At 42.9% G+C, this 24,563-nt stretch overlaps 1 protein-coding gene across 3 annotated transcripts in view; it reads left to right on the top strand.

The window, feature by feature from the left end:
* Positions 1–24,563, top strand: part of JPH4 (junctophilin 4) — a 261,994-nt gene that overhangs the window by 173,452 nt on the left and 63,979 nt on the right. The gene's annotated exons all lie outside the window — the stretch shown is intronic.

The following is a 24,563-nucleotide window of genomic DNA, read 5'->3' as shown; positions in this document are numbered from 1 at the left end:
TATACAGGGAGTGCAGAATTATTAGGCAAATGAGTATTTTGACCACATCATCCTCTTTATGCATGTTGTCTTACTCCAAGCTGTATAGGCTCGAAAGCCTACTACCAATTAAGCATATTAGGTGATGTGCATCTCTGTAATGAGAAGGGGTGTGGTCTAATGACATCAACACCCTATATCAGGTGTGCATAATTATTAGGCAACTTCCTTTCCTTTGGCAAAATGGGTCAAAAGAAGGACTTGACAGGCTCAGAAAAGTCAAAAATAGTGAGATATCATGCAGAGGGATGCAGCACTCTTAAAATTGCAAAGCTTCTGAAGCGTGATCATCGAACAATCAAGCGTTTCATTCAAAATAGTCAACAGGGTCGCAAGAAGCGTGTGGAAAAACCAAGGCGTAAAATAACTGCCCATGAACTGAGAAAAGTCAAGCGTGCAGCTGCCACGATGCCACTTGCCACCAGTTTGGCCATATTTCAGAGCTGCAACATCACTGGAGTGCCCAAAAGCACAAGGTGTGCAATACTCAGAGACATGGCCAAGGTAAGAAAGGCTGAAAGACCACCACCACTGAACAAGACACACAAGCTGAAACGTCAAGACTGGGCCAAGAAATATCTCAAGACTGATTTTTCTAAGGTTTTATGGACTGATGAAATGAGAGTGAGTCTTGATGGGCCAGATGGATGGGCCCGTGGCTGGATTGGTAAAGGGCAGAGAGCTCCAGTCCGACTCAGACGCCAGCAAGGTGGAGGTGGAGTACTGGTTTGGGCTGGTATCATCAAAGATGAGCTTGTGGGGCCTTTTCGGGTTGAGGATGGAGTCAAGCTCAACTCCCAGTCCTACTGCCAGTTCCTGGAAGACACCTTCTTCAAGCAGTGGTACAGGAAGAAGTCTGCATCCTTCAAGAAAAACATGATTTTCATGCAGGACAATGCTCCATCACACGCGTCCAAGTACTCCACAGCGTGGCTGGCAAGAAAGGGTACAAAAGAAGGAAATCTAATGACATGGCCTCCTTGTTCACCTGATCTGAACCCCATTGAGAACCTGTGGTCCATCATCAAATGTGAGATTTACAAGGAGGGAAAACAGTACACCTCTCTGAACAGTGTCTGGGAGGCTGTGGTTGCTGCTGCACGCAATGTTGATGGTGAACAGATCAAAACACTGACAGAATCCATGGATGGCAGGCTTTTGAGTGTCCTTGCAAAGAAAGGTGGCTATATTGGTCACTGATTTGTTTTTGTTTTGTTTTTGAATGTCAGAAATGTATATTTGTGAATGTTGAGATGTTATATTGGTTTCACTGGTAATAATAAATAATTGAAATGGGTATATATTTTTTTTTGTTAAGTTGCCTAATAATTATGCACAGTAATAGTCACCTGCACACACAGATATCCCCCTAACATAGCTAAAACTAAAAACAAACTAAAAACTACTTCCAAAAATATTCAGCTTTGATATTAATGAGTTTTTTGGGTTCATTGAGAACATGGTTGTTGTTCAATAATAAAATTAATCCTCAAAAATACAACTTGCCTAATAATTCTGCACTCCCTGTAAGGTTATTATAAAACACCATGTCATCTGGAACACCATGTTCGAGTCTCATGCCATTTAAAAACCTGGGGGATGTAAGCCTTGCTCATCTCAACTGAACCAACGCGACTAAAGATCTAGATTACACTTTTTTTCTTATATATGAAAAAAACTTGCTTCAATATGGTGCCCTTAAAGAGATAGATGCATGTGTCAACCTATTCTGTTTGCTCTTAGTAGAGCCATTGCTACGTTTGGTGCAGGTTCATTAGTGACTTCCGGACCATGTTCCCTTCTCTACCCCCCTTATCCATGGCTAATACCCCAAATTGCACACACACATCCCCGTGTATTGGTTTACTCACTCAGCTTTCATGGGACGTAGTATGCTATTCCACTTAAAGGGAAAAAGTACTGCTACCTCACTTTTCTGTGCTTAAAGCACCACATTTGTCATTTTCAAAGAGGTCACCAATGATGTTTTAGCAAACGTTTTAAAAAACCTTTAGAGAAACTATAAAAAAAATGAATAGTGAATAAAACATAGACTCTGTGTGGAACGTCCAGGTATCTCAAAAGGGAGTCCCAGATCTGAGAATGTGCTAGCTAGTTAGATAGGACAGTGCCAAGAGATATGCTTCTTTCCCTTAGATTACTTTACTCATTCTTCTAGTCTTTCTCCTTTGTTACCTCTCGAATGTCCTACATGCGCTTTTGACGAATGAGGCGGAGCTCTGGATGTTCTTTAGGAAAACATTATCTTTTTTCCTGGGGCATTGTGCTGAATAAAGCAATGTGTGATGTCACCTCTCCTGGCATCAGTTCCGCTTCTTAAATTGTGGCAATTAGTGCAGAATTGTGCCTAACTGCTCTTCCGTTCTACACAGATGTTGGTACCAACTGCAGCTAACCCATAATTAATCGCCTGTGCAGTAAATAAGCCACAGTGCAGACAGGGCTCAGCACTGATCGGGTCACTGGTTGTGAAATGTGGCAGGTAACTTTGCGGCCATACATTAAGTTCCTAATATCTTGGACCACAGTTTGGAGCTGTTATGCATCAGAATTACTATAGTAAGTGAAGTATTGTTGACTGTGCTTGACGCAGGGATAACTGGTGAAGGAGTGGGCAGTCAGGATCTACTGACTATAACACACATTACCGTGGTGGTGCCATATGTGAGACCTTTTTCATATGCATTGTATGCATTGCATGCAACTAAATCTTGCCTGTGATATGTACTCATAAACTTAGATGACTATCACAAGTGGAAACTCTTGGGAATTTAGCCTTTACTGGTGTGGATTACCTCTGTATCATTTCCTGCTTGCCATCGTGCAATTTGATTTACCCCCAGATGTTTTATAGTCTAAAGGAGACCTGCTGAATCCATGGAGCAGGAGGAAAGAAGAATTTATCACTTATATGAGGGCCAGCGAGGTGTACATAATGCTCTTGCATGGAAATAAAAATATTTTTTGCCCTGTTTGGGATCAGAGGGGCAAATGGTGTAGAGGACAGTACCACAAATTGCACCAGAGGACGGGCATGGAGACATGAACGAGTTAGATGATATTTAAGCATTGTGCTTGGTTAGCTTGATGTATATGTAATTTTTATATGCGCGCTCACAGGGAGTTAGAGTCCTTCATCAAATTTCTAACATCTATTAGAGTGTTATCTATGTTGTTTACATTTGGGCAGTGGCTGAGGAAATGATTAAAGACTAAGGGGGTTATTACAACTTTGGAGGAGGTGTTAATCCGTCCCAAATGTGACGGATATACCACCATCCGTATTATGAGTTCCATAGGATATAATGGACTCGTAATACGGCTGGTGGTATATCCGTCACTTTACCGTCACTTTTGGGACAGATTAACACCTCCTCCAAAGTTGTAATAACCCCCTAAATTATAGCGAATATAAGCAGTAAGAAAAAACAAGAACAACATTGGGTTCTAGGAGATCCCAAACCTCAGGATGCCATAGTCACCATCAGAATCCCTGAGCATTCAGAGAAAAGTGTGAGGACTATAAATAATGATAAAGGGGGCCCTCAGTACTCTGGAGGTATGCAGTCTGATCCATGTTAATGCATCTCTAAACAAACTCCTCTGCAACAGTGTTGGACTGCTCCAATTCCTCTACACTTTTCAACTCACCAAACGCCTCCAAGCATAACTCACATTTGTTAACAAAGGGCCAGAGTTTGTCATCAGGGAAATAGTCTTCCCTAACACACTAACCTGACATCAGCGGTCTCTTCACCTCCCCTTCACAATCCATACCCTGCTTGTCATTAAATGTAAGGACTACTCCTTTAACTCCCTCAGAGTCGCCCTTACAATCACACCTAAGACACAAACCATCCTCCCCCTCACACACTGGCCACTTTCCCCTTCAAGCTTCTCATACCTCTAGCTGGCTCCCTGCAAAGCCTGGCAAAATGCACAATTTTACCATAGTTTTTACAAACCCTTCCTTTTGCAAGACAGAAGTTAGATGAGGGCACATGGTAAAACTAAGGATTCCAGTCTGTCTGCTGTTGGTCCTGTGTTGTCACAGAGAGTGGGTACGAAAGAGTGTAATGTCCTTATGGTACCTAGAACCTCCAATGGCAGTGAAAATATGTATGTAGTAATCCAAAAGGAGATGTTGGACTGCATGTGGGCTAGAGAAAATTTTCTAAATTATGGGCAGGCCCTGATAATGTATGACAAAACACTCCTGTCTCCTGGAGTAGAGTGGAACTCAACTGCACACATTGTCAGATTTTCATTCAGACTTTAAGAGTAGAAATGTTATGTACAGTATGTGCTTTCAAAGGTTAATGCAACAGACAATTGCTTCTCAAGCCTTTCCTATAACACGAAAGAGAGTGTAAGGTGAAAAAAATGACATTGATGTGGTATTACTATTGGCGATCTTGGTGTTCAATCTGGGACGTCTTGATGGGATCAGTGAAAGTGAATAGTGTGAAGTGCATTATGAGGATCATTTGCTGAACTCAATAAAGTCTTGGGTGAAGAAAGAGTAGCCTAATCATATGAGTTATCCACCTAAAGAACTTTCTTTCTGGCATGTTCAGGCAAATTGGAAATAGATGTAATCTCCCATTTAAAGCTGGGAAGTGTGTGCCCGATGTTCCATGCAGTAAAGATGTTTTGATTTGCTCCTGAGGTCCCCCAGGGATGTTCTCCATAAAGAAGTTGTTGGGGCTAATCAGTCAGTGAGGGAGATTTGGAGTGTAATAGTGGTGGGAGAATGTTCACAGTTATGCCTGTGCCACTGAAACCTGTGTGTTGGCCTGTTTCCCCTACCATGGGAGAAGGTGTCTTTCGATATATCTGGACCTTTCCACACCTCACTGTTTGACTTGTGTTATGCATGAATGCTTGTAGATTACCACCAAAATTTGTTTAAAGTGAAGTTTGTGAGCCAAGCCACGACTGAGGTGGTTATTGAGTTTTTAAAGAGCTGCTTGCCAGGGAGGGAAACCCTGACCCCTGGTACTCTAATCACAGACAACGGGGTCCAGTTGACTTTTGGTGATGAAGGAATATTTGTGCACCTGTGGAGTCAAGCATAAAGGTGAAGTTTAAATATGATCACAAAACATATGGAGAGTAATGAAGTGTGGGGGCATGCTGCAGAAGTTTTGAAAGTCCTTGGTGGAGTTTTGGTGATAGTAGCAAAAGATACACAATCTGTGAAAGGGTCTACAGAAAGTAGCAGAGAGTCTACCCATGTTGATCCCAATGTAAATGGTGGTGTGAGTGGAGGAATTGAGTATTCAAGTGGCTCCATTTTTACATGGATCAAACTGATAGGGAGGAGTAGGACTCCTTCCATGAGACTAGAGGATTGCATGTGACTTTTACTGCTTGATGTTGCCAGTTCTTCGTCCTCCTTGCTGTTCCTCTGTTTCTGAGATCAATATACTGTTTATAGGGGGAAAATGTGTTGCTTGTTTCTTTCTTTCCCTTACCTTGCTTATCCTTCTAGTCTTTCTCCTTTGTCATCTCTAGAATGCCTATGCGTACTATTGCTGATTCTGTTCTACTGGTGTGCTGTGCTGAATAAAACAGGGTGTGATCTTACGTTTCCTCACATCATTTCTGTTTCTTAAAAGGACAGAATGTATATCACGCGATACATAAAAATGTTTTCCGGCCATTCAGCCATCCTGTCCAACAAAATAATCTTCAACATATGAAGAAACTTCAAATGGGAAAGCAGCACGATTCTTAGGGAAATGATCAATAGTCCTTGGTACAGACAGTAGTTTGTTGTATTGTAATGGTATGTATATATCACTTCCCTAACGTTTGCAAGGCCCACCCTTCTTTCCTGTTTGGCCATTTGTATTATTTATATAGTGCTTCACCTTCCTGGCGAAGTAGTAAAGCATTCTAATTTGTATCGGGTTCCTGGGCGCCGATGAATGTGCATGGATGAAAGGGAGATTTCTAGAATAGCCTGGACACAATGAATGAGTGAACCCATTTTCTTCAGTAGGACCACAGCCTCTGTGAGTGGTGTCTGCCTTTTAACTGCTTCTCTGGAGAAAGCAGTCTGCTATCATACAAAAGGTGATGACTTTATCTAGTGCTCTGTGGCTGAGGTAGTTTGGGGTCCTTAGGTTTATGCCTGGCTTGTCCTGCCCTCCTGTGTTCTTGTGTTGGTACTGTGAATTCCTCATTCCAGAACCCATACTCCCACATTTAAAGCATAGCAGATTTAGAATCATCAAAAGAACCATTTTTGAGATCAGGGATTTTCTTATGGTTTTCACATATCATCCCCTCATTTTTATGCACAGGCCAGAGTCTAGACAGGCTGGTAATTTTCTTAATGCCACATTGAGAAGACATCATGTTGCTAGAACCTGGTATTAACTAATATTATCGTTCAAGGTTTATTGCACAACCAACTGAAAAGGGTATCATGATGCCACCTGGACCTCAGCAAGAGGCACCCTTTCAAATCTAACTCCTTGCACAAAAATGCACATGCTTTTAGATATAGCCTCTGTTATGATGTTAGCAAGCAGTGGTCTTCAGAGTTTGTTTATGCCAAGCACCCATTTGAATACCAGAGTTTCTTTGGAGGCCTCTTAAATGATTGGTAGTTAACTCGTTGCTAACACATGCTGTAATGAGCATGTCTTAAATTAAACCTCAGCAAGATCATCTAAGCCTTCTATCATTCCGAGGTAAGTAAATTAAGAGCCATTAAATTAATGTATGTATCTGTGTATGTATGTAAATGGTATTTGTACAGCACAGACCTAGCCAAACAGGCAGCAGAGCACTGTACAGTACATCACATCAATGAATGATAGAAGTGGAGGGGTAATGCATTGTAACATAGGTTTATTTAGTGAGGTGAGTCTTCAACTCTTTCTTTCCTAAATTGGAGCATTGTTGGGACTGTCCTGATGGATACAGGGAACAGATATGTTGTTCCAGATATTTGGTGCATAGGAGGAAAATGCCTGTTGCCTTTTTTTTTTTTTTTTTTTTACACTTCTTATTCAGTCTAATGGTGTCCTGGCTGCTGGTGCGGAGAACACCGAGAACTGCCAAAGATAGCGGGCTTATCTGCACAATAAACAGGGTGCTGGCCATGATGGCTTTGTAAATGATGCAATGGAGTTCCATCAGGGTGGGGGTGATGTGATCATATTTCTTTAGGCTCTGGATGAGATGTGTTACATCATATTGTATGCCCTTAAGGGATGCTAGTGAGGAATCAGGAAGACTGTGGAGCAGGGCATTACCAGCATCCTGATACAAGAGTACGAGGGCTTGGAAAGTAGTTTGTAAGCTGCTTTCTGCAACAAATGGTTTCCCTTTCATCAGGTGAGAGGAATGGTACCAGACCATTTGTTTTTTGGCAGTGTATTCTATGATCTAAATCTAAGTGACTTGCCATTTGGTGAAAGCTGGGGTTCGAAGCCATCAAGATTTATGTCTTGAGCCCTTCGAAGCCATCAAGATTTATGTCTTGAGCCAGGATTGTCAAATTTCTCACTTTTTGTTCTTGGCAACTAGCAGGATATGTGTCCTGTTTTGGTGGAGCTGTATGTATATGCTGTATATTCAAGTCTGGTTGAGGTGCAGATAGTGGTTGAGGTATTGGTTTGAGTAGAGGAGACATTCAGGTAGAGTTATGCATCATTGGCATAGTGGTGAACCTTGATGCTTGAGCCCCAAGAGGTTGAAGATGACAGGAGACATTATAGAACTCTGGGAGACTCCACATGTGATAGGAATCTTGTGGGACCTAGAGATGCCCATGTGAACAGACTTGTATTGATTGGTTTGAGATTCAGGGTGCGGTTTAGGGTTAGATTGTTGACAGTCTCAAAGGCAGCTGAGAGGTCCTGTAATATCAGGAAGCAGTTGTGACCTTTTCCGTGGTCAAGATGGCATAGTCTGTGATGTGTACTGGAATGGTCTCTGTGCTGCAGCATGATTTGAAGCCAGATTGGTAGTCATGCATGAGATGTTTACCATTCATGTGATCTTGGAATTAAACACTTTTCAGTGATCTTGCTGATGAAGGATAGGTGAGTGATGGGCTAGTAGTTGGTGAGGTCATCAAGGACAAACATAGGTTTCTCTAAGAGTTGGTGGATCTGGCCTGTGTTGAGAATCCCTGGGAAGATGTCCTGAGTGCGGGAGGTGTTGACAGCGGTGAGTTGATAGTGAGAGAACTTCCCCAGTATAATAGTTCATGTGAACAGATGCCTCCATGTCATGCTATATACCTGTGTGGAAGCATATGTCAGTGTTGTGTTACTCACCAACAAAGTGCTAGACTTTGCTGAATGTTGGGATCCGCTCAAAGAGGTACTCTTTGAGGTACTCCTTTGTCCTGTACCCATGATACAAGTAAATACCGGTGACAGACGATTATAGTAGTGGGGTACAGGCAATGCTTAAACCTCCCCAATACTTCCCCAATTTTTTTTTCTTAGGGAGCCACTGACCATTCCCGCCACTGGCACAGCAAATTCCCCTCTGGGTATCACACACATCTTTAGTGCTAGCCCTAGGATTGCCTGAAAGCAGTGACTTCAGGCTAGCCTGTAAAATGGTGGGTCATATATTCCTTCTGGGAACTTCATTGTGTGTGTGTGAGACGCTTGACTGTTTTAAGATGGGGTTCAGTGATTCTACCTGCAGGTCAATTTTTTCAACAGTATGAAATGGAGAATTTCTCACCACAATTTTTGCATAAGTGGACTGAAACTCAAAAGGTTCTGAGAGGTACTAATAAGTAAAATGGTGGGGTGAGCCAGGTAAGCGATATCCATCCAAGGGATATTGGTGCTTACACTCCCTAAAAAGTATTTGAAAATTGGTGGCAAAATAGTGGAATTGTCAGTACGATTACCCAGACAAACTGACTATTGAGCTATGCCCCACAGCCCCTATAAATATGTTGTCATTAAAAATATTAGGAAGTAAATGAGATATTTGTGTGAAAATTGTGTGTCAATGAAATACTGACATGGGCTGGTATGCTCATTTTATTGAAAGTATGCTTATATACCTATTCACTCAATCTTAACCAGTAGTATACCATTAAAACACGGGTACCTAAGTGGCTGACCTGCCAACCTTAAGATAATTTTGACTGTGTTATTATACAGATAAGGGGCATGGACTTTCAAGGGGGTGGGAACATGGAGAGTGGGGCTTTCAGTGCCACGCTCTTCTGAATCAGGCCCCACCTCCACACAGCAGACATCTGACACTGACGTCTGGCACCATCTCCTATCTGGAGAGGTTTTAAATTGAGCACCACTGTGTGAAACATTCACACCTGTGTTGGAATGAAAGGATTTCCATCTCACAGGGTGAAAGTGCCTCTTCGCCGGGTCACCGTGTGATGAGGTGTGTAACCTTGTGTGTTGGCAGTAGTTGGTCAGATGTACTAAATGATCTTTAATTTGACCTGCAGATTATTTAAAAGAAGGGCAGGACGCAGGAGTGCATTGCATTTTAGCAATTGCTTTTAAATAATGAGGAACATTTACAAAATTACAAATTCACATAGCTGTAACAGGCGGAAAGTCACTTAAATAAAGCTATGAAAACAGCAGGTTTAACAATTAGCTGAGCTGATTCTGATGAGCCTCATTGTGCGAGTTCTTTTCTTTACATCAGGCAGGTATTACTGGTGATACTGCCATGCCACGTCTGTTCTGAATCCTGTGGGCCAATGCACGCCAGTCTGTCCACAGTCTGTGCCAGCCTTCATCAGACCTCTAGCACAGGCTGTCACCTCCCATCCATGCGTTACTGTGCTAGATATGTGCTGTCAGAGACATAGGCTGATTACTGCTGCTGCTGGTGACTCTCCCTTCATGAGTCCCACTTGCTCCTGTTCCACCCTCTCATCACATACTTATCTTCATCTCTTGCATGTCTCACACATTCTCTCCCTCGCACAACTAGCGCACAACATCCTCTCAGCATGTTTCAGACAGGCAGATCAATTTGACCTTTGACCGCAGGGATATGTTGTTGCAAACAGGAATGTGATCTACAAGAAGGGCCTAATCAAGGGGCAAGCAGGGTCTCTCCTCTGAACAGAGAAGCCAGGCGGCCAGCAAGATTTGTGCAGTGGCTGCTGAACCCCATATGTCATTCAGACTGTTGGGGGCAGTACCAGTAGGGAGTGACGCCACCACCAAATGGTTTCCTACATTATTCCCTTTTTTAAAAGCCGGCATCAGTGGTTCAGGTTTCACGTCCCCTACAGACAATATACACCAACTGTTTTTAATGCATTTAGAGATCAAATTGGATGCAGGTGAGAAAGTAGTTTTATTGTTTTCTTTTTCTCATGTGGAGTTAGACTTTCATCTCTGGGGCAGTACCATTCTCTCTTCATGAAGAGATGGACCAAGCGGCGGGGAAACCCCTTTGTAAATGTTTCTGGATAAGAGCCTGTCTTAAATTTGTAGTTACGTCTGATCTGCAGGAATTGCCCAAAATGAAATCCTCGAACTTACCACACATGCTAAGGGGTAAGGTTATTTAAGCCAGAATTAATTTATTTTCTTGAATGTAAAAAAGTCTCAGAACTGCAGTATTGTATACACTACCCAAAATTAATTAGAACACTGAATCACCCCCCAGTTAGACCTAAATAGTCACTGACCGATGGTGTCTTCCACGTTTCAATTGTTTTTATTATGGTTTTAGAACATATACAACATGTACTACAGAAGGCGTGCATACCTACCCAGAAATAAAACTGTGAATATAAGAACAAAAGTAAAAGGCTTCTGCCTCGTCCTTCTGCCAAAACAACCCCCATGTACCCCATGAGACCACTACATATCCACCATAGTTTCTGAGTTGGTTTGAAGTCCATAACCATTAAATTGCACCTCATGGGTCTCCATTTAGGAAAGCTCTGTCCTGGAACAGGAGACCTAAAGCACACAGTCTATTAGGGCAAGCCAGGTCTCTATTGTCCTTCGCCAACTAAATTAGGACAAGGTCCCACATTTTGTTATATTTGTCAGATTAATTATTTAGGTTGTACACTATTTTATCTTATGTTAGGAGTCTTCACACCCTTTGTAACCATATGTAGGTATTCAGACCTTGATCCTTGTTCTGAAGATCCAGTATAGTCTGTTTAGCTGGAAGTATGAGATGTGAAATTCCTTTTCCCCCAGGGGAGAACAAGTGGTAAGTATCCTCTGTGGGGACCCAGCTGTATTGAAACCAGATTTATCTCTATGATTCTGCTCTCGATTTAGACATACAGAGGTGGTAAAATTACATCTCAAATGTTCTCAAGTCTAGGCCAGGACCATAATATGTGAAAGATGGTACCTGTTCCTCTGCGCTGTCTACAACATTTTGCTGAGTGCTTTTTGTCGATTATGTGGAGTTTCGGTGGTGTAAAATGCCATCTATGAAGAAGTTTGTAGAGCGTTTCTCACCATTGGGCCTGATGAACAAAATTGTTTGTGCAAACATAGATTTTGTTCCACTGTTTATCTTCTAAAGAGACTCCCAAATTCTCTTTCCACCTCTTATGGTATGTAAAATGTTGTTGTGGGGCTTTAGTGTTGAGTACAGAATAAATCTGGGAGACCAAGGGGTATATTTATGAGCCCCTTGCACTGCTGTTGTGTCACCTTTTGTGATACAACATCAGCTCAAACCTTGAATTCATTTCTATAGGGCCACACAAAGCCACTTTCTGTGGTGTTGAATGGCCTCATAGATATGGAGCAAGGCAAGGCAGCGCACATCGCTATGTTGCCTTACTCTGTGCAAGGGAGGCATTCCATGGGCGTTGCAGTGGGCATTCCCAGTCAACATCCATGGATTTAGACGCATCCCCAGATTTACCAAAAACAGCCTCCCAGGATTGTTTTTGTGCAGGAAGGAGCCCTGCATACAACACGTGGTATGGTGTAATGCAGGCACCCTTGCACTATAGTGCAAGGGTGCCTATGTTGGCGCTAAGCTTCCAAAACGGTTCCAGCACAGTGGGGAAAGACAGGAATGCGCCACATGCCATATACATGGCACATTCCTGCCCTTTACTTTGACGCAGGGCAGCCCATAAATATCCCACCAAGTGTTTTAGTTGAGTTAGACCGTAGAGGAATTTCTCAAAATAGGAGAGAGGTTGGAGTGCCACAGCTTTAATAGGAGGGTGAGAGAACCAGTGTCTAATTTGTAAATAAGAAATTCTTACCCTCTTAGGAGTATGGCAAGTAGTCTTTATGTCTTCAAAAGAGCATATTTCCTTGTTATGATAAAAATCCCAGAGCGGGTAGCACCACTCTGTGTGACCTACACCTGAAAGGAAGATCACTCCAAACCTGGGGAGAAATCTATTTTACCTTGTACTGGGGTCAGACAGGAGAAATAGCTAGTTGTCCCTTTGTATCGGAAAGGATAATCCCAGGCCTTCAATGTAACCCATGTTAACGGAGATATATCAAAATTGCAGCATCTCTGTTTCTTGGGGGAGCCCCAGTGCCTCAGCTGAGGGTCTAGCTGTCATGTTCTGATCAACGAAACATCAGATTTTATCAGTTACCGCTTGTAACCATTCAGCTGCATAACATATTTGAGATGCAAGATAGTGACCACGTATGTTAGGAATCCCCAAGCCTCCCTATTTAGGGTGTAGTTTCTTGTGGATGAAAGGTTCTTGATAGAGGATAAAAAGCAATTAGTTAAAGAGGGCATCCCATTCTCATCCATCTTCGAATCCAGATCCTTGATGACTTAGCTCCCTTTATGCAAACTCTGGCAAACGTGAGACATAAATTGCATCAATACCCCCACCCCAAAAGCGAGGGCCATAATCCGCCTTGACAAGAGTAGTCTGTCAAAGGCAATGTTCGCATCCATGGACAGCAAGACAGCTTCTATGTGGCATTTCCATGCTAAGTCAAATATATGTAGCACTCTTTTGGTACTCGTGCTTGTGGACAGGGACAGGACAAAGCCGGTTTTGTCAGCATATATCCGATGTGCAGGCAGAATTTGCAAGGATCTTTACCATTATTTTAGTGTCAATCTTCAATAGAGATATTGGTCTATAAGTATGGCAATTAACAAGATCCTTGTGAAGTTTCACGATCAAGGTGATGGTTCCGTCAGCCATCACTGAAGTTAATTCACCTAAATGGTTCATATATTTGTAAACCTCAGCTAATAGAAGAGCTAAAAGTGGGGTAAAGTTCTTTTAGAAGGCAGTCGTAAAGCCGTCTGGACTTGGTGCCCCACCTGGCTTCAAGTATTTAATGACTATGAGATACTGAGATGGTTTCACATAGGCCTGGCTTATCAAAGGATGTGAGGGTAGGATGAGTAACCAATTGTAGATAGGTTGTCTTGGCCTCAGCACTAGTGGTGACTGCCATATAGAGTGTGCTGCAGTACACATGGCAAACCCCTCCTCAGGAGTATAGATTGTGTCAGCGGAGTACTTGAATTCTTTAGTGAACCCCCAAACGTGCTTAGTATATAGTTTGTTGGCAAGCTAGGAACTGGATTTTATTGCCACCCACAGAGAAGTGTTCTCTCCCTCTAGCTAGGATATAGTTTGCTTCATCAAACTCCAGTATTGGAATTTGACTACAAAGTGCAGTTAATTTTCTCCAGAGTTTCCTAGAACGATTCTTCTTATATTTTTACACTATGGGTATGAGCTTCTTCCTAAGTGAGAGCAACTCGGCCTGTCTCATGCGTTTCAGGTGACTGGGCTCCTTGATAAATACTCCTCTTATTACCGCTTTTAAGGCATGTCAGATTACCCTCGGTAATCAAATATCCTTAAATATCATGTGATTAAGTGTAAGGCATTTGTGTATTGCTACCTTTGTTCCATGTAGGACAGCGGTGTCCTTCAGCAGAGAACTGTTCAGTTTCCAGGTGCCTCTTATTCCAGGAGTTTGTTATTTAACCTGTTCAGTGTATGGTGCACCAGGTCAGCCAAGGGATCCTGAGTAATATCTTGGATCTATGGTGTAAGCTGTTGGTCATGTGAGATGTAATCTGTCCTTGCATACGTATGATGCATGGAAGGGAAGTGCAAGTAGGTTGTCAATATCTGATGCCAGTATCTCCAGGTGTCAATCAACCCAAGATCATCTAGATAGACTTTTCAGGATATGGCTGTGGTCCCTCCCACTCTTTGATAAGATGTATCCAGTGTGGAATGCAGTACACTGTTAAAGTTCCCTCCAACAATAAGGGGATGCTCTGAGAAACTTGCTAATTCCTGCATCATAGGAATTAAGTATGTTTCCTGGCCTACACTGGGGGAGTAAATAGTGAACATCACACCTGGTGTACCCTCCCATTCACCCACATCTATTAGCCATCTACCCTGTTTTTTTGCCTTAACGCCTCTCTCTGAGAATTTAGATTTGTCTCTGATCAATATGCCATATTTTGACAGGGCTGACACATGATGTTGGATAGGAAAGAACCTGGTGCAGTGTCGGTGTTGGTCTCCTTTAACTACATTCATCCCTTGCAGAAGAAATCTGTTCCCCACTGATCTCTTTAGTTCCTCTATGATACTTAGGAGTTTTGTAAGGTTATTAAGACCCCAACCTTTACATGTAAGTACCTTTAAAGTTGTTGTTTAGTCATTATATGCAGTGGGTGACATGGGGCAAACCTGGGGACCCAGCAACTGCAACATTTGAGACCTAGCAGCCCCAGTTTGACCCATGGGAAGTGGTGACATACCCCTCACGGAACCTGCAATGAAATGCCCAGAAGAGAAATCAAACCAATATGAAAACTCAACCTGAACCATAATATATATTCTAGTAGTAAAAGATAAACCAGTGTAATCTCACTCCACCCACTCTCCCTTGGACAATACTACAAAAGGTAATTTGGGGAGATTAGGTGGCCAAGGTAGTCCATTCAAAGAACCTTCCCTTGCTCATGGAATCCTAATACTGGGGCTGAAGTTCAAAGATTAGTCCCATTGTAGTAGTTTGTCGATGATTATGCAGGATCTTGTTGTGTCAGTTTGAAGGCTGTGACATATGGGTAGGTCCCTGGCAAATCTCTAGTTATCTGGAGAAGGCGCGAGATGATGCTCTCCTTACTTACCACTATTTCTTTGGTGTTTGTTTTTAGATGACAGCATTTGTGTGTCACAGTTTTACCAGGGTCTCTCTAAAGCCGTCCACCAGAGGAGCCAAGTGAAGGTTTCACATCCTTGGCTGTGGGAAGGACCATTAGAGTATGAGAGTCTTCTAGTGAAGAAGGGACCAAGGTTTGCCCTCCCTTTTAAAAAACAATGAGGATCAGACGCAACTGCAAACTTAAGACAGACTGTTTTAAGGAAGCCGCTGTATTATCTCAGAAACATTTACAAAGGGGCTATGCCTGTCGCTTGGTTCATCACTCCATGAATAGAGTATAGTACTGTCCCAGAGATGAACTTCTATCTCCTCATACAATGGATTTTATGTTGTAAAACTGTAAACGCAGGCTTGAATAGTATGGAGGACATCTCATTCCCTGGTGTAATCATGTGCTACATGCCCCTTTACAACTGGACAATTCTGCAGGCTTGAATACAATGGACTGCTGCCAACTCCAGACGTTTCCTACTAATGCTGCCCCTCCATGGCATGGGCATTATCACTGTAAATACATTTAACTGTTTGCCCATGTGACAATCTGTACATATCACCGGGTACTTATAGTTTAATCTGTATGGCTAAATTTTACAGTACCATGTAATTCTTTTCTCTTCCTTGCCCATGAATCTATTCTTAATTTCCCCTTTTTTCCAGCAATGACTTAAATGTCATACATTGCCTCTTAGCCATTCCCAACATGGCAACCCCTTATTGCCATTTTATCCTATGGCTTCCCTCTGGCAGGCCCAGCCTTTTCAGCTCTGCCAGTATTTCCAGCTGAGACACACGCATCTCACCCAGCCTCCTCTCAGAGGCCACCAAAAGTACAATTGTTTTCCTAACAATGGTATACCTTCCAAAGGCTGTGTGGCTTCTCCATTCGGTGGAGTGGAGAGACCCCCACCTGCTCGTCGAATCACCCCTGCCTGATGATACACAACTCTACTTGAAAGTCTATTCTGCTTCAGACATCCAAGGCCTTAAATAGATTGCACATAATCCAGAACGGGATGTCCATCGCCTATCTAAAGCTCAACCCATCCAAGACAAAGTTCCTGTTATTTGCCAAGAACAAGCTACAGTAAAAACTGGCTTTGAATCTCAACTTTCACCAAATGCCTACTCACTTGGATTCACCCTGGACACCAACCTCACACTCACGGAAACAGTGCTAAAACAAAGACAGCCTGGTCCCAGCTCTCTTATCTAAACCACTGCTTCCAGAAAGTGACTTCAAAACTACTGTTTAAGCCTTTGTATGCTTACATTTGGATGGTAGTAATGCCCTAATTCGTGGCCTTCCAGACTTTGCACTAGGACCAATTGGGGATATCCTACATATTGCAGTGCGTCTTATCCAGTACCTGAAGAAATATGATCACCTCACCCGCATCCTGATGAAACTCCTTTGGCTCACCATTTCAGACCACACCATCCTCAAAACAAGCTGTTTTATTTGCAAAGCCATCACAAGCAGCACCCCCATTTATCTTGCCGACAATCCCACCAACCCTGGTGATTTTCAGCACAGCCGCAGCCAGGACACCATCAGACTGCAGACTGTCTAAAAGAGTGTAAAGGAGAAAAAAATACTGCAAGCCTTATCCATCTATGCACCAGGATATGGAACAACATCCCCTTATCCATCAAAACTGTCCCAAAGCTGCTCCCATTTAGGAAAGAGATGAAGGCTCACGTATTTACAGAACAGTTCATCACATTGCACTAACCATCCACAAACCAGCTTCCTCACTATTACACATTGACTTTATGCTTGTCTTTAAAAGTTCACAGAGCACTGCCACCTTTTGGCTAGGCTCACGATATACAGATACCATGTAAGTAGGTACATCCATAAATACATATACGCTCTTCCATTTAGGATTGCACTGACTCATTCCTCCTCTACATTGTTTGTATCCTCTACCAGAAGCCTTTATCTCTATTTGCCTTCCCTAAGAAACATCACTTCCTTCACACTCTCCCAGTCAGTTAGTCTCCTGGCATCACAGATGACTCATTTGCACTCTTTCCTTCTGCCAACAACAAACTCTTCATGCATTGTTATTTTCCCTATGCAAGCCTCATGCTGTCCCTGCACCAGTGCTTATATCTACAGCTCTTTTCTTTCGCCACCACACCGTCTATATTTAACTTTTCAGTTTTCTTCCTTTTAAAACCTTTTTTTTAAAAGAGCAGCAATGCCTCTGCCAATGAGTCGAGACAGAGAGGGGAACAGGGCACCATCAGGCTCACGATTACAACAGGTACCTGTCGGACCTGGCCCTTTTAAAGGGTCATTCCCCAAAGTTTTTGCCTTTTTTCTCCTGATTTTTCTGGAATGTCACAGTTTTTAGTTTTCAAAATCTGGTTATCCTAAGTCAACACCCTTCTTCTATGACGTGATTAGGCACAGCCTGCATGGCAGCCTCCTGCATTAGCCTGTTTTCTTTAGTGTCTGGTTATCATGTGCAATCCGTGTGCCCGCACATTGCACTTGCAGCTTTCACACTCATTATTCAATTCTCTGAGGACAGACAACTCACTGGATGGGGTTGTAGATGTGCCTCTACAGCTTCTTGTCCCACAGATTGGCTTGAACTATAGCTTTCATATCACCCATGATGTCAGGGATTCTGGAGTTCATTCTCTCTGGGGATATTTCCAGTATTTCAGGGATGTTGTCACATTTCTCAAGAGCCATGGTACAAGCTTGTTATGGGCCGGCCTTGGGGACTGTAGGAAAGTGGGGTATTATGTAGTGAAGCTGATTAGGCTTCACAATGTAATACGTTCACATTAACCCCAATATGTCCCTTGGATTCACACTAATAAATCCCTACCTTAGCCCTGGTAGCGTGGCACAGATCAGTCAGACTTTACTCAAGGAACCTGTGTTAAGCATTTCAGAGTACCAACATGGAACATAAGTAATGAACATGATTTGAAAGAAATCCAACACCAATTTATAAAAATAAAGCAGAGTTTATATAATTTTAGACACCAAAACAAAGACAAATCAGATGAGTATAACCAGAGTTATGGATTTTTAAAGTAAAAGTAAATCAGTGCATTTCACTCTTATAAAACGATACCATTGAGGTCAATGGAAATATACAATAGTGACACTCGGTCACTTGAGGGTCGAGTCAGTGCAAAGCATCGGGTAGTAAGGTTATGCAGTTTCCAGGACCAAAGCCTGACAGTCAGTTGAATATTACCTGGCTTGTAGGACTCGGGTGTAGAGTTGTCCTGGCTGTCCTTGGTGCTGAACGCGGGAGCCCTAGGTGCTGGTTTTGCTGCTTGGACGGTGCTGGTGAGAAAGGAGATGCAAAATCTAAACAACGTGGCCGCTGAAGCTTCAGGTTGAAGATGGTGCAGGTTTCCCTCAAGGCTTACCGTAGAACGAAGGTAGTGGTAGCCTGACTGACCGCCAAAAAGCCTTGACAGTAGCAAATTCAGCTTTTGGTTACTTTGACGTCCTGGAGTCTGGGGGAAAACAGTAGGCATCTGAAACTTGCTTGCGGTCAGGACTACATTTTTCACAATGCACTAGACCATTTACTTTTGGGCGATTCCTCAGCGGGCCCAATGGCGAGTGATTCTTTGGTTCCAGGAGTGCGTGTTGCCTGCCGGCTGCAGAAAACTACTACCTCTAGTCCAAGGGAGTTCTGGTGCTGACTTTGGTGTGCACAGAGGTTCCCCCTTCCTTTGGAACTGGTCTCTAGTCCCGGAGGAGTCGCAGTTGTCAATTGGGCTGGACCCGAGGTCTCAGACTCAGGGCTCCATTTGTCCGTTGTTGCAGGTCGATCAGATCTGAGGTTCTGGTGCCAGTGTAGCCCCTTAAATCCTAGATTTAGGGGTCTTATGGGTGTGGGTACTGGTAGCCAATGGTGTACTAGCTCCAATGGCTAATCTGTCCCTGAGGGAGCCACTTCCATATGAGTGTTGCACCTTTTCTGCCCAGAAGCTCCCATGCTGTCACTTGGCAGAACCCATCTTGAAGAGTACAGACTAGGCAGCTCACCCTAGGGGTGTGGCTAGCCTTCTGGGGCGTGTACACCGTCTGACTACCTAATTTTCTCACCTGTCTGGTCGCAGTTCTGCCTGGAGCAGGGGGGGTGGCTTTGTCCTCCTCTCAGAGGCAGCTTACTTGCATATCAGAGGAGGTGCAGGCTTTGAAGCTCACCGCCTTCATTTGCCACTTCACTAGCCATTCTGCCAAGGAGGGCGGTGACACCGCCTACCCAGCCATACCTTTGTTTCCTATTTCTGGGAGTGTTCACAACTCCTGGCCGGGGGTTAGATTCCTATTGTGGTGGCTGCAGCTGCAGGCTGTCAGCCATAGCATAGAAAAGGCTGGGGCAACCAGGTGGGTAACCTCTAAAGTAGCCACCTGGGTGCATGTCACATCTAATCCATCTTGGGAAACAAGTCGGATTTGATGAGACTAGTTGTTTGATGAGAATTATGACACCATAATGGAGCTGACAACCTCGGGATGCCGAGTGCCAGCCCACATTATCCTATGGCCCCCTGAACACTTATAGTAGCCATTTTTGGAAAGGGGCTATTGTAGGGACATATAAGCTTGCACTTAAATGTCCACACCTTTAATATAATACAAAAAAGTTGAAAAGTTGAATACAAGCAGTTAGCACTTCACTGCTCAGGCAGTCTACAGTGACAGGACTGCTGTCATTTATTTACTTGGGCTGCTCAGGGTGGCCCAATCAGTGCTTCAGGCCCTGGTGACCACTTTAGCTCCTATACCCTGGATACCACTGGTACCATTTATCTGGGACATATAACGGGGGTTAAAGTCCTTGACAATTGGGGTTTCCAATTTACATGTATCATATTTTAGGGAGAGAGACCTGGCACTGGGGTCTGGCTAGCAGGCTCCAGTGCATTTCAGAGTCACAACCATCGGCATTGGGGAAAAACGTGTGGGGATTACCATATAAAAAGGGCACTTTCCTACAGAGACTGTTGCAGAATGCCCAGTGGCTGCTGGAGTCAAAGTTGTTGTACACTTCTGGGTTAGTAAGAGCTAGGAACATTTACGAACTAGTCACACTGTTACACCATGCATGGCACCAGTGGTTGAGGGGTTATGTACTTGGATCACATAGTTTGCACTATTTTCATTTTCTGTTCTTTTTTGTTTTGATCCCCTTCAGTTGCCTGAGGTGGGAGAGCAGCTTAGATCACTCTTCCTCATTAGATACTGAGTTTTGTTTCCTACTTTTGTGAAATTTCTGCTCCAACTGCAAACACTCCAAGTTATTATGGCTCCTCAACCTTTGGAGGTGGGCACTCATGTACAGTTCCCAGAATGTGTCCTAGTCTTCTGGGGTCTAAATCTCGGGCTCACTCCTTCCACTATCTGGTAAACTATTCTTCTGTTACTCACAAGACATTGAATCATGTTGTACACCAGTATATTGAGGTACTGGTACCTTGTCTTATAGGATTACTTGGGTTGCCAGTCAGTCCATTGCAGGTCGAGGGTCCTTGACACATGCCTTCCATTAGCCTGTGCTTCCAAAGTCAGCGGGTTGAGACTCCTACAGAGTGTTTCTTTTATCTCTACCTCCCTTCCTCTTTTTCGCCCATACAGACACTTCAGATTGTGAAATTCATTTCAGATCTTATTTGAGTGAACGAGGAAGGGGTGTGGTTAGCATATGAGTCCATGGCCTGAATTCCAGTGAAATCCTGACACATGACCACTGACATATGGCCAGCAGCCACAATGAACAGTACAACTATCACCCAATATTACAGAAATCCATGTCTAATCATTTGGTTGGCTATAAATGGAGTATTAGCCTATCATTCTAATACTTAGTTCACACACATTAGTTAAAGGTGCAGTAGAATTGCCAACCAGTTGTGGTACACAGTTAAAGAGAAATCTTAATGCCCTAAAACTCATTCAAGCTACTCAACATAATTCCCTCATAATAATAAAAGTCATATATTTTACAAAGAGAGTGCAGGTGCTTGGAAATTATACCTATTGAAAGGGAAATGTGTGCAGACTCATGTAGATGTTCTGATTCATATAACCTCTCCAAGTGTAGCCTTGGCTGTTTGACCTTGCAACCCTCTGAAGGTCAGAACCTAAAGAGTAGGTACCTGGGATTTCGAAGAGCTCTCAGCAGTACATGGTCCCTGTAGTCCCAATAACAGAAACATTGTTTTCTACAAAGATGGAAATTGTCCTTGAGTCACGAAGGCCCTAGATAACTGGCCTGACAACTCTCAGAATGCATTGAGTTGTGAAGTGAAAGCTCACATCTGAGCCATGGAGTTCTGTGATGACATGTCCCATAGGCAGAGTAATAGCAGTGTCTGATATTTACAGCCCTAAGAAATTGGAAAAGTTTTTAAATAATAATTGCAATAAAAATTTAAGAGATAAAATACTAAGTGCAAACGTTCCTCCAAGAAACGTGGATAAAAACCGATACTGGGTAGTCCATTTTAATTTATTACATTATGTGTATGCATTGTAAACAATGTGAGCAAGCCAATATACGGCAGAGTTTTTTTCTGTCTTCCCTGCACGCAAATATGCATGCCTGGAAGATAGATGAAAACACTGCTTCCACAAGCAGGGAGCTGCTATTAAAAGCAGCTCCCTGCTTGGCGGAGCAATGCCGGCTCCCACGGGGTTTCGAGACCCGATTAGGACCGTAGGGGCCTTGAGGCTCCCCCCGCAGTCCTGTCACTCTCTCTTCCATCTCATATTGGGATGAGAGAGATATATATATATATATATATATATATATATATATATATATATATATATATGCATTCGAGGGTGCAAGTTTTTGCTACCTTAGGGCACGAGTTATAGTTACTTGAGATAAATCTAACTATAACTGGTGGATTTCTATGGTTTGATATATCTTAAATGTGAGCCTAATTATAACGTCACTGTAACCTTTGGATTTTTTAAGCAGTCACCACTAGGTAGTTATAGTTAGGACCTAGTTTCCAAATAAAAAGTGCTTTTTTACTTGCCTATATATTTGGCATTGCGTGACGAATCTTCATGAAACTTTCCAAAACAATTTACCAGTCACGTATGCTGCTATCTGGAACGTTTTGGGGTGATCCGTCTAGTGGGGGCAGAGAAAAAGAAGAGGTCCCACAACACGTTTTCCCCATTCAGTTTTCCATAGGGATTTTGAGCAGACATAGCACCAAAACTACTGGACGGAATTACACCGAACTGGGCAAAAAGGTAGGTCTGGGTCCAGAAAGCAACCCTTTTTTGTTTTGGTGTAAATTTGTTCAGAAGTTTTAGAAAAATTATCGAAAATCTAAATTTGTATATATAGGGATGCAAAGTATTTGTGACCCCTCCTGATCTCGTGCTGAGATCTGATTGGCTGCCAACAAGGAAGCTGTTGAAGTGTTGTCAGCCATCTGAAAAAAAGAATAAAAAAATACAAATGGGGCAAGGGTACGAACACCTTAGTTCTGACGCCTTAGCTCTGGTGCTGGGATCCAAAAGGGGTTAAAAAGCATTTGTTTTTATTTGTACCGCAGAGGCGCAACAGCGTTGCAAATCCGTGGTAAAAGTAAACAAAAAAAAACAAGCGCTCCTGCATTTTTTTTTTTTTTATTCCCTGGATGGGCCTGGTCCCAGGGGCACTCATTTTTCTATAGGGGGTCCCTGGAGATAGCCACCTTCCCAAGCCGAAAACTAAAATATGAGCATATAGACCACAGACAGCCCTTTAACATGTAAGTTTGATAATATGTTAGTCCTACTACTAGTGTAGACTTCTCCTTACCAATCCACCCTCCCATTGGCATATCCTAGTGGTTTCTCTCTCTGGCCTGACTTGAAGGTCTGGTAAGATTTTTCTTATTTTATTATGTATTTATGCTGCTGAGAATGGCTAGGGCATACCTGGTGATACACAGCTGACTGTGCTCCCCTCTCATGCGCAGGGCTGGGGCCATACCAACAGATGGCTTGATGCCAAGTGAGAGGCGCTTCCATGTCGGCTTCTCAGTCTCTGCACACTGCTCTAATGGAGCAGGCGCAATGATTAAAGTAATTAGCCAGGTGGGTGTATTTATAATTAATTAGTGCATGTCAGAGCATTTTTTATGTTTAACAGTTCACCCCTGTTTAAACAAGCCAAGAGCTTTCACTCAGTTGTCAGAAGATCACCTTGCTGATAATACCTTCCCTATGGGTGAAAGCATGGATTCAGTGTTTGGTGACATGGAGAATAGAAAATGCTCCTAGAAACAACATCACCAAGAGCTCCCACTCCCAGCAACAGAACCAGAGCTGGAGTAGGTGATTTCAAAACTAGGTCAGTGTTGGAATTTCTGATTAGGAAGGTGGTGAACACAGCAATGGTGCAACCTCCTAATAAAAGCAATTTGTGGATTCAGACGACGAAATCTGTACAGTCGATATAAAGGAAAATACTTCCAAGGGAGACAGTTATTAGAGTTTGCTGCATATCTAGGAGAGATACTAAAATTCCAACAAAAAACACAGACAGAAGAGAAGAGTTTTTATGTAGTACAATGCACATCAAACTGGTGCCGTACCATTTCATGATGTTGTTAAAACCATGGTGCTAAAGGAGGGAAAAAGATGATGTGTAAACTATGATTTTCACATAGTTCTACAATCAGCTTCTCCAACGAGTGGCTACTGGTAGCTCGACAGCAGGCTGTAAGTTGCTCTCTTGTGTACAGTCCAGAAGCATGTGCTTGTATACCAAAATTGAAGTGTGTATTTAAGATGAAAATGTGTGTATTTTCACACCTCATATGCTGGTGCAGTGCAGCTATTACTGTTATGCATTACCCATGTAGAGGCATTCCACACTGAAAAGGCATTTTTTACAGTACTGCTGGAAACTGTGCCTTATGCACTGGGGTGAACACTGCTGATAATATTGCACATGGTGGACACTAATGTAATCTTCTCTGATGTGGTCAGTATTAAGACTCTAAAAATAATAGTAGCTCGTGATGACTTTCACCAAGCACAGGTAGCTCTTAATATACAAAACGTTGGAGAAAGTTTGCTTTCCCACCCATGGGTGACACAGGCAAACTTAGTTCAATGCACCAGTGCTGAATGTGAAAGACAGGTTACTGTAGCCACGCAGCACCCCACCCAATACATTGCTGAAGTAGTGTGATTGATTTTGGGATACAAACAATCCCTGCAACGGGATCAGGGGCACTGTGGTAACAGAAACAAACCTATTTCATTATTCAGAATGTCATACACACACACATAGACTGCACTAAGAAGAATAGACACTTTTAACTAAAAAAGTATGTATT

This window comes from Pleurodeles waltl, chromosome 6 (assembly GCF_031143425.1).
Source record: "Pleurodeles waltl isolate 20211129_DDA chromosome 6, aPleWal1.hap1.20221129, whole genome shotgun sequence".
In the NCBI taxonomy this organism is placed as follows: Eukaryota; Metazoa; Chordata; class Amphibia; order Caudata; family Salamandridae; genus Pleurodeles; species Pleurodeles waltl.
The sequence above is the reverse complement of the archived record's forward strand: the minus strand, read 5'-3'. Positions and strand labels throughout refer to the sequence as shown.